This window comes from Asterias amurensis, chromosome 4 (genome assembly GCF_032118995.1).
Source record: "Asterias amurensis chromosome 4, ASM3211899v1".
In the NCBI taxonomy this organism is placed as follows: domain Eukaryota; kingdom Metazoa; phylum Echinodermata; class Asteroidea; order Forcipulatida; family Asteriidae; genus Asterias; species Asterias amurensis.
In genome coordinates, this window is record NC_092651.1 from 2,426,973 (window position 1) to 2,438,812 (window position 11,840).

The 11,840-nt window shown below is 39.2% G+C and overlaps 1 long non-coding RNA gene across 1 annotated transcript; it reads left to right on the plus strand.

Annotated features, from left to right (window-relative positions):
- Nucleotides 1-1,834: 1,834 nt before the first annotated feature.
- Nucleotides 1,835-11,820, plus strand: LOC139936082 (uncharacterized). Its single transcript, XR_011785896.1, has 3 exons — nt 1,835-1,933; nt 3,366-3,468; nt 11,742-11,820. It is a non-coding gene; the product is annotated as an uncharacterized lncRNA (long non-coding RNA).
- Nucleotides 11,821-11,840: the final 20 nt, after the last annotated feature.

The following is an 11,840-nucleotide window of genomic DNA, read 5'->3' on the forward strand; positions in this document are numbered from 1 at the left end:
GGTTGCCAGTTCCCTCTAGGTAGTCTTTGCTTCCCATAGATATGTAGATAACTGCAAATAGTACAGAAAGGCACTTTGGCAGGCTTGGATTTAATAACACAAAAAGGAAAAAACCAGTGTCCATTGATAAAAACTTTGAAAATTAACTGCATACAAAAATATTGAACTGTACAGTTAAGCTTGCCTTTAAATTTTAAATTCCATGAACAAAATAATACTTTTTAATATATATATATTTTTTTCTTCTTAAAAGCTTGAACTACTTTTTAATATATTTTGCTGTCATGTTTTTTGTCTGCCGTTAAAACAAATGTATCCAAACCTATGAAAGGGGTTATGCCTATCCCTTTTTGTTCAGTATTCGACACCTTCACTTGCTGCGAGGGACCGTGTCCACATAGGGACCGTAACCAACTTTGTTTTGATATGATTAAAGGTTGCCTGAACTTAGCACAGTACTGGTCTGGTCTGTTCTGTTCTGTTATATAATACTACATTGGCATGGCTATGCAGTACTCAATCTATACAATTGCAAGGGACCATGCTCACTTTATGGACCGTAACAAAATTTTGGATGTGGTTAAAGGTTGCTTACACTTAGCATTGCACTGGTCTGTCGTGAATCATTTGAATCGCATAAATCCCTTACATATACAACAATGAGACTTCTACAATGGATGGTTCTGTATGTTGTCATTGATATGCAGCCTGTATTTAATTCACAAAACTCCAACAAGTAAATTTATGTGTTGACCTTTGACATGGCATGGCTTGGTTCATTGTGGATATCATCAAGTGATAAAGAATTGAATTTTAACAATGGTGTGTATGTAAACCATGGCTAGATACAAAAGGCACTTTGGCAGGCTAGCGTATTATTTATCCTCATCCCCGCCCGAAAAAAGATCAAATACGATCTATTATATCGACCATAATTATTATCTTGATTCATTGTTCATAACATCAAACAACGATGTTCATCCAAACCAGTGAAATCATTATCTTTACGTGTTCTTGTTTGCTAGTCCATATTAACCCCTACATACAAATTACAAGCTCTTTGCAGAGTTATTTTTCTTGGGTTCACAAAGTTCGTCTCCATTTTGTCAGCCCTTTTTGTTTGAGAAATCTCCTCCCGTATACGGAGCCTGTTTCTCTTTATCTGAAAGTCCAAACACAAAGCAAATTGTAAAACTACTTAATACAATGATATTTAATTCTTTTAGCCCATTAAATTTAAACTTGTTTAACTTGCTGACAACTACTTGATTTATGATTTAGTTTCGATAGCTAAGGTCATCTTCAAATCGGTGATAAACTTTCATATCAACCAACGCTTAATGATATTCAAAAATATTCAACCAATATTTAAAGTGCCCCAGCCTTTAGGAAACCTATCGAACATTATTTTCCGACAAATAAACTTCAAATTTCCTTTAAACTTTTTGGGGTCAGCCGTTTTCAATATTTTATTTTGCTAATTACCCCGACACAATTTTTTGAAAGCTTTCAAGTCTAAACTAAAATGTATCCAGTCTCCTCAAACGTTGAAGCACAGAACGTCTTCAGGTTTGGATATATTGTTGTAAATATGACCCCAAAACGTTACTACTAAAACTCTTGTTTGTTTTAGTTTGGTGCGCCCCTGGATGGAAGATCCAGGCAAACTCATTATACCTCCCTCTAGTGGCGCAGCAAGGCCATGGGCATGGGAACAGTCTACTGTCAGATGTGGTACCCAGCCTCTCTTGTCTCGCTTGTTAACATTACACTACTATACAATGGTCATGTACAACTAATTTATGTATGTACATGTAAATCTACATGTACATGTGCGCAAACAGAAAATCACGGAACAAATGACTCCAAAACACACCTCTGTTTTGTGAGTTTTGGCGCTGAGTTGAGAGACAAACATTCAACAAAGTAACAGGTAAATTGTCACTTGAAATGGTAATGTACATGTACTTCAATTTGTTCGTAATTCTCTGTTCCTTGCCTCTCTTTGTCACGTTTTTTAGTTTTTATTAGTTAGCTGTTTAGTTGGACTACCGGCCAAGTCCGTTGCATAACGCGTCAGTGGCAGGGTATGGGTCAGTGTATCTAGCCCCGGTCCAGTACTTACTGCATACAATGCATGGAGATGTAGTGTCTTGGTTTTGGTAGGCTAGTCGGACGTCAATGCCATCGCACTGACATTCTAAGAATAAATATTCTCTACAATGTTAACACACAATTTTGTCCGCAATTTGTTTATGTTTGTACCTGTTTGAGAAGGTTACCATTTTGTATACTATAGGCATGCATCTTTTTTTATGTATGGACCGATTGATGTTAGTCTTAAATTCAGACCCTGATATTTTTATAAGTGAAAGCTATTTTGTTTATTTATGTAATAAACTAGAGGTACCTGGCATATGATATCTTACACAATTTTGACAGCCTTTCAACTAAGTTGAGGTAAAACATTTTGAGTATGGAATGTCAGCATCAACACTGGTCAGAGCATTGTTGATGGACCTCAACAACCACTTAGAAAATACAGGCTAGGTATATGTGCAGGTAGTGGGGATGTTTACAAATAATTATACAGCAAAAGAAAATCAAAGTACCACTATTACAAGCAAAAATGCTAACTTCCCTTCTGTAATTTCTTTCCGTAAAAATGTAAACAACAAGAGACATGTAGTTAACAAATTTGTTAACAATTAATAAGTTTAAAAATCTGATAAAAGGTTCAAATAGGGATTGTTTTATAACAACAGCTGCAATACCTAGTCAACAATAAGAGTAATCAGTGTTTCAATTTTCCAGCGAAGTAATATTTTTCTTTATATGTCAATGTTTTTGCGCGATGTCCCTGATTTTTTCAATCAACATGTAAGTTAAACGTTTGACACGAGTTGCACCCCCTCTGTTGTCCTCTGGCAGTAAGGCCCACTTCAATTTGTTAATGGATGAGTGCTGTGATTACAGGAATGATAGCGCCCTCTAGCTGTGACAAGGTTTTTTCATCTTGGTGATCATGAGACGGAAACTATTGTAGTGCTCATGTAAAAGCTTAATTTCATGGCATTGTTTTACTCATTTCTCAAAAACTACATCCCCTCAGCAAGTAATATTTCCAGGGAAGCCTTCTACATCATTATTTTAAAACTGTGTAAGTTTAATGTAAATCTGTCGACATTGTGTTTTGTGTCCTACAAAAAGTACATAGATCGTTTAAATAAAACAAATGTTTTTCGAGCTATAAATTAAGACAAAACTTGACACCTTTGTTGCTCATTGGTTTGTGTGACCTTCACAACAAGTAGCAAAATCTTTCATATTTTGACCTGTTTTTGTCAACGTTGTTGTTTTCATAGGTGAGCTTGGTTGTCAGTTTGATGTACATTTTCTGCATCTGGAATGGGTGAGATGCAACAGACTGTGGACTGGTGTTGGGTTGCAGGTCCTGTGCTGTGTAATGTAAGTAGAACCCAGCAGCTTATGTTATGAAATGCTAGGATTAATCCTATCTCGAGTTAGGACAAGTAACTTGTCCTATATTAGGATACATATGTGTTCTATGAGTATGATACGGAACTGAACTCGTCTGAATGCCTACGTCTAATCATAAGTTAGGAAGAGTTTGATGAAATCGAAGGCAGTTACACTTCAAGCTAAGAGGAGGTGTTTGCCCTGATGTTTCCAGCAGTGGCTGCTGAGTGCACCACAGAATCTAAAATACCCAATAGTCCTATCAGTACTACATAAAAACATGAGCGTCAATCAGGGGGGGGGGGGGGGAGGGGGACAGTGGTAGGGGACATAATATCAAGTGTCCAGCCCATAATTTTGATCACCTTATCATGAAGCTCATGGGCACCATTCCCGGGGGGTGTCCCCACCCCACTTTTTTAATGTGGGGGACACTTTATCAAGTGCCCCCCTCAATTTGGCCTATGATTGCTCAACAAAGCATCCTAAATGCAAAAATTTCCCGAGCCCTTCAGCCATTCAGCGGGGCCCCGTATGCATACATGTACCCACCGCTGTATAAGGCCTTACGCCTTAATGTTCTTTTGTTAATAGATTTGCCCCCCCCCCCCTGCCTACTGGGGGGGGGGGGGGTGAAGAGTGGGGGACACTATATCAAATGTTCCCTTCCCCCCATGTTTGTCAGTTCAGGTGGGAAACGAACCCACAACCTTTGCATTGATAATTCAGATGGCATACCACTAGACTATTGAGCTAGCCCGTAACATGAAGGCTAGAGGCAGTTCAAATCCTACATAGTGTTAGCAGTGAATGCCTCAATTGTATTTACCATAATCTGGGATAAAGATAATGAATTTTATTTACCTCACACCGCTGTGTATTAATTACTCAGTAAAATGCCTCACCCATAGCAACAAAAGGTCGCAGGTCCTGTGCTTACTAATGTAAAAAGAGCCAAGCAGCCTGTCACGGAGTGATATAAGTTTTTTAAAGAATTACTTAAGTTTCCTCAGTTTGCTGGCCGTTATGTATAATACAGGAAGAAACAAGGTTTTAAATAGTTATGGCCAAAGCGCCGCCATCATGACTTGGCATTTTCTTTTCATTGTGTTCAAGTTCTGTAAAGGTTAGTAAACTTTTGGGGCAGTTTAAAGGTTCTGATTGGCCAAGAAGGCATCAGACCAATAGTTCTTTTATGTTAAAGGTTTGGAATGCGTGCAAGTCACGAGATCTTACAGCGGGAAGTTATTTTGTGTTAATTTAAGGGGAACAGAAATTTAGGTGTGTCACTTTGCATTTTGAGATTCCCGAGGAGAGGACTCTGTCAGCCTCGACGATCGAGTTATTGAGAACTCCTGTATTTTGCTTATGGGTTATTGAGAGCCCTAAGTATACAGTCATCCAGCCTTAGTTGCTGAGTTTTTGCAAAAGCAGTTTATTCTGGCGAGTGAGACACACCGAAATTTTGTTGAAGAGATCCGCCACTGTAGAAACCAGGATCGACAAATCGACCTGTAAGTAGCTATTGATAATGTTATTTATTTCAAAGAGATTGTGTTAATGAAATTCAGTTTTGTTGTATTTAATTGTGGAACTTCTTCTCAATAGAACTGTGATTTACTTTGATTTAATTGTTCGAGGAAGTCGTGAAAAGAAAGTTTTGTACATAGCATTGATTTGAATTTATGCGTTAAAGATGGAAGTGCGTTGTCGAACTTCCGTAAAGAAAACATTGATCATAAGTTGATAATGTGCTATTTTACTTTAAGTTTTGTAAATGTAGATTTGGGTTTATTTGCTTATTGCAGGGTTTTTCCCGCAAGGGCTAAAACACCACACTTGAAGTTGATGTGCTAAACTGAGGGCTAACAGAAGGCCGGGCAGAGATACGACCCAGTGCCAAAGACTAATCTAAACTTAAAGAATACTCGAAAGACGTGATGGGAGTGATGTTAAACTAGGAACCGAAAGAGACACACAGAGAGAGCAAGAGAAGATTGTAATATTAACCGGCAACCATTATTGAAAGTCATTGATAGGACAACGTTTATTTTATTAATTTTGTGAAGACACACTTAATGTAAATTGTAAATAAATCTGTATATTTTCTTGTAAATACAAACTTGTTTCCCTTGCCTTCAATTCTCTGTTTGTCCAACAACTACCGAAGGTCATGGCCGCCGAGGTCGGGGAAAGACTCGGGGCATGACACAGCCGATTTTATGAAATGCTCGAGTTAGGACGAGTTATTGGTCCTAAATTATGATGGTTCAATGTATCCTAACTCTATGGTTACAAATTTTAACTTGTCTGAAAGCCCAAGTCTAATCATAAGTGAGTTTGATGAAATCGAAGGCAGTTACACTTCGATCAGCTTTAACATGCTCAAGTATTGTACTGTGTAAGACCAACCCTATGTCCTGCCATAGGCATCAATCCTGGGGGCGTCGGGGGACACGTCCCATACTTTTTAAAGGGTGGGGTGACACTATATCAAATGCCCACCCCGGCCAGTTTTTGATCACCTTTAACATGATGCTCAAGTATTGTACTGTGTAAGACCAACCCTGTGTCCTGCCCTGGGCATCAATCCTGGGGACTGCTGGGGACACGTCCCATACTTTTTAAAGGGTGGGGTGACACTACATATATCAAATGCCCAGCCCGGCCAGTTTTTGATCAGCTTTAACATGATGCTCAAGTAATGCACTGTGTAAGACCAAACCCTGTGTCCTGCCCTGGGCATCAATCCTGTGGCAGACAAGGGACACGTCCCTCACTTTTTAACGGGTGTGGGAAACTGTATCAAATGCCCACCCCCCAATTTTTGATCAGCTTTAACATGATGCTCAATTATTGCACTGTGTAATACCAACCCTGTGTCCTGCCCTAGGCATCAATCCTCTGGGCGACGGGGGACACGTCCCTCATTTTTTGACGGGTGGGCTGACACTATATCAAATGCCCACCCCCCAGTGTTTGATCAGCTTTAACATGATGCTCAAGTATTGCATTGTGTAATACCAACCCTGTGTCCTGCCCTGGGCATCAATTCTGGGGGCGAGGGGGGACACGTCCCTTACTTTTTAACGGGTGTGGGAAACTCTATCAAATGCCCACCCCTCAGTTTTTGATCACCTTTAACATGATGCTCAAGTATTGCAATGTGTAAGACCAACCCTGTGTCCTACCCTGGGCATCAATCCTGGGGGCGACGGGGGACACACCCCTCACTTGTTAAAGCGTAGGGTGACACTATATCAAATGCCCACCTAACGTCCGTCGATATATCGAAAATACTCAAAAACTCGATATTTTTTTGTGACATCGAAATCGCAGATGTCACTTTTTTAATCATATCGTAATATCGGATTTTCGATATATCGAAAATTTTGATGTTTTGAAAATTTCGATGTTCTTAAATGATATCGAAAATACCAAATGCCAAAAGAGTGTCCGATTATTTAAGAGAAATCTGTGTTTGAGTATTAGAAAAGCCGTCGTCGTTATGTTGTTTCATCATTTTGAGTTCCGTATTAAATAAAATACGTTTTACAACCAAGTATGTCTGCTTGTTCTTTGGGATTTCGCCATCAGCCGCTGGCCCGCCGCAGAAGTTCACGACCCCGTGGCGAGCGTCGGTAAAACCTCAAAAGAAACCACCGCTACTTTGCAAAAATACCCCGCAAAAAATTTCCCCGAATCAACAAGACATAACAAAATAAGGAAGATAACAATCTTACATTATACAGAAAAATAATCTTTTCTATCAATCCAAGGTATCGTAATGGCGTCATTTTGGTCAAATAAAGCCTACACGTTGTGTTCGTAAACAAGCTAACATTTCCGAGGAACTATGCTTCGCAGACCACGTTGTCGGCGGCTATTGCGTGCGTACCAGCAAAGACTATGGTGTTGTACGGTTTAAGCGTGCACACCAGCGTGTGTGGTTATTGCAATTCGGGGGGAAAACCCGTTTGCCCAAGCATGCACAGACAAGTGCAGTCTTTTGTCAACGCGGTATCGCGTGATGCACTGTGTTATTTTGACAATAGAGGGCGTTCTAGCATTCAATGTTTCTTGCCTTTATTATAGAATGCAAAGTAAAAAGAACCACACAATGGGTCGTCCGTTGTGAGTTAAAACCGGAGGTCATTCTGTCCACACGCAGTTTTAAAAGATAAACCCGAACTGGTTTAGACTTAGACCGCCTCGCTGGACGATTAAGTTTTGGGGTTTAGACCCGATCCGGTCTAACTTTATTTGCGTTCACACGCACAAAAGTTGAACCCGAACCGGTCTAAGTGGACTTAGATCAACTTTAGTACGGCGTGTGAACGACCTCTTAGATTTCCCAACTGTGGTTTTTCCAGTCCAGATAAAATCAACAAATAAATAAGACGTAATATAGGTACAGGGCTAATGATGTACAAACTGTGCACTAGAGCTACTTGCTGTTATAGTCAAAGATCAAACAAACAACCATTTATAATGATCAATGGCCAGATTATCAGTTTATTGGAGTATGGCTATTGATAATGGACTTGGACTTTAAACACGAAAACAGTTTGAAGTATGTCTAGCTTTGTTGCTACTGTCGGAGCACATCCAGTGAATATTGTATACATTGGATTAAAGTATAGGCGCACTCTTTAGAATACCGATTTAAAGATATCCCATGATTTCAGTTTGTAGTTTTTTGTTTTTGTTTTTTTGTCAAGCTGTAACTTACATGTAGAATGCGTTCGCTTAGCTTCCCTGGGTCGACCCGCGGTGTTCACTCGGGTGAGCACCTGACAAGAGCAAATCAAAACGATCACTCACCCTCTCGTGGTGACATCCATGCACCTTGGGCCAGCCCAGAGTGACCTATCCACAAGCAGGGCACTTGGGGCTGACCCAGGTGAACCCCTGGAATGACGTCAAAGCTATTTGAATGTACCGGGGGCAGATCTGGGTCGACCCAGGGAAGCTAATCAAACGCAGTCATTAAAGGAACATTACAGATTCTTTTTTTGCTAACGAACTTAAACAGTTGCTGGCAGTGTAAGCACTTTATGTGATCCACCATGAACATGAACTGACACACCTGTAGAAGTTTGGCATCGATCGGCCATCTTTGACATGAGAAAATAGTGGAAAAATTATTATTTAAACAAAACTGATAAAACGCCCACTGAGTTATTAACTCAAAACATGAAATTAGTTTTATTTATTTCTCATCATAGATGATATTTCAGACAGTATATTTCAAGGGATGTTTTATTGTACATGTACATGTACCGTCATGATAAGTTTTGACCGTGTAAGTTTTTCGTAAATCTGTGAATTTAGGCGATTTTTGTTCTGACCAACCACATTTAAGCGTGACAAACAAACTAATTGGGTTCACACACAAAAAGAAATCAACAGGTTAGGCCCTATAATGGAATTTCATTTTAGAGGGTTTTTCCAAACTCGTTTAAAATGTTGAACACACAAGATGTATGTATAATCGATAATGGGCATCTTTTATAACAGGGATGCCAGTTTTCCGGCTATTGCCGGAATTCCGGCTTTTTTCAGATTTTCCCCGAGTTTTTCCGGCGCTCCGTGTTTCATCAGGCCGGAAAAAATATATTGATGTTCGCCGTCTAACATGTTTATTTTTATTTTTTTTGGGGGGGGGGGTAACGTCCGTCGATATATTGAAAATACTCAAAAACTCGATATTTTTTTGACATCGAAATTGCCGATGTCACTTTTATAATCATATCGTAATACCGGATTTTCGATATATCGAACATTTCGATGTTTTGAAAATTTTGATGTTCCTAAATGATATCGAAAATACCAAAAGAGTGTCCAATTATTTAAAAGAAATCTGTGTTTGAGTATTAGAAAAGCCGTCGTCGTTATGTAGTTTCATCATTTTGAGTTGCCCTATTAAACAAAATAAATTTTACAACCAAGTATGTCTGCTTGTTCTTTGTGTTTTCGCCATCAGCCGCCGGCCCGCCGCAGAAGTTCACGACTGCGCGGCGAGTGCACAGTAAAACCTCAAAAGAAACCGCCGCTGCTGCCCCAGCCTATTGACAATAGAGGGCGTTCTAGCATTCAATGTTTCTTGCCTTTATTATAGAATGCAAAGTAAAAAGACTACGAGCCTTTATTGGAGACTTTGTGACTGCATGCTGCGTGCGTTGTATATTGTGATCACGGCGTTGGTAGGTCTGTGTTTTTCGGGACTTTCTAGTGATTTTTTTTCGATGATTATCTCAACCATTTTCAACCGAAAAGGTAGTGTAACATACCAGCGGACATTTATTATGTATCTAACAATATTGCCGTGAATTGTCGTTATTTTGGAGGGCATTAGACTCTGAAAAAGTTTAGTAACTAATTCATTTAGTGTTGACAAAGTTTGAAGCGCCACGCTCCTAACACACTTCACTCTCCACATAGAACAGCGGACCTGTCTACCTAATTGTAGTTCTCACCGCACCAAATTAGATTTTTTTTCCACACCTTACCAAAGATCTCAACTCAAAGCCGCGCGCCCGTCGGACAACTTGATAGACACTTCTACGTCAATGCATCGGCAACTGACACCTTAATGTCAGCGAGTCGATCACGCAACTCACAAAGGCTCTGTGTCATTTTGAGACAAGGGCTGCAATGTAAGCACTCGAGAACAGTCCCGGACTTGGAAACAACCATTTATAATGATCAGTTATCAAGATTTTAAGTTTATTGGAAAATGGCGGTTAGTAATGAACAATTGTGGACTTTAAATACAAAACTTGAGTTTTGAAGTACTTGTACATTTAGGTCTGTTATCAGCTAGGGGATACATGTTATTGCATCCAGTGATTATTGTGTACATAAGATAAAAGTAGCTCCTACGTGTACTCTTTGGAATACTGATCGTAATGTTTCTCTTGTTTTCAGTATTATATGCTTCTTTACCTGATTTCAAATTTTATAAATAGTTTCATCATAATCCATTTAATTTAGCAAGAGTTTTACACGTTCCAGCAAGCTCCAGGGTTCCTTTTTCATTCTTGTTGCATTCAATTATTTTGTTTTGGGGGGCAATAGAAACTCACATTGTAACATTTTGCCACTCAGTTTTTCACACAATGTTCAAAACATTGGGTGCGTTCGATTAGCTTCCCCAGGTCGACCCACGTTCATCCTGGAAGAAAAAAAACTGCCACACACCGGAGTCGACCCAGGGAAGCTAAACGAATACACCTATTGAGAGACTTGCCCCAGTGTATCTGGCATGGTCTACTGCAGGTTATACATGTATAGGATGCTATAAACATCTATAGAGCAAGGCCCAGCTTGCTCTATGGTACATCACATAGGTCTAATAGTTCAACAACTTAACATGCCTGTCTTACAAGGTAATAAGCACTGTGAGGCACCCATATAAAAGGTGCTGAAAAAGACCTTGATAAAACCTGAAATGATTGAAAAATAAAGTCCCCCCCTGCTGCTTCCTGGTTGTATTGCAAAGTCATCCCCCACCCCTTTTAAGTTGAGTTGTATCGCAAACTTGGGTGTATTGCAGGTTGTATCGCAAACTTGGGTGTAATCCATTGGCTATACGGCAGTTAAAGGTTGTATGGCTTATGACTGGCACCCACAAGCAAAGGATATTGACAAAATATGGAGACTACCACCTACATGTAGCTCAGTTGGTAGAGGGAGTTGCATTTTTTTCTGTGGTCATTGGTTCAATTAGCGCTCTATAGGCACTTTGTTTTTGTTCGTCTTAAACGAATGAAATGAAAGAACTGTTGTTCACTGTACAATGTATATTGTAAATGTACATGTATGTATATGAAACTCATATAATTAATTAAACGTTGTAAATTAAAAGAACATAATTTCCACAACCTTTGCCACACTGACTGGAGTTCATTGGTTCCAGCTCCAAATGGTCCTTCAAATTCATAGTTTAATCTTCATCCAATCTTTAGACAAAAATAAATAATGTCTGTCTTGAATGTTTCAAATATAACACCATTTACATATAGGCTTGTTGTCTAGATTCACAATTTGTCCTCTTTTTAGGATTTGTGTTCATCACCTTCTTCATCAGTCTTGAAACTTGGAAGATAACACTTCAATTTCTTTCCAAAGAAGTGAATTAAACTTACCAAACATCTCTTTTATAAGTAACATTATAGAATACCTACATGTACAGTGTTTTAATCACAACTTCAATCAATTCAACGTTGATTTATTGTTCTTTTTGATTTGTTTCAAAGACTTGGTGCCGGAAGGAACTCAGCTAAAAATAAAGGAACAAGAAGAAAGCTCCTCTTTATATTTGCACATTGAATGGTAAGTGCCATACAAATGCATCT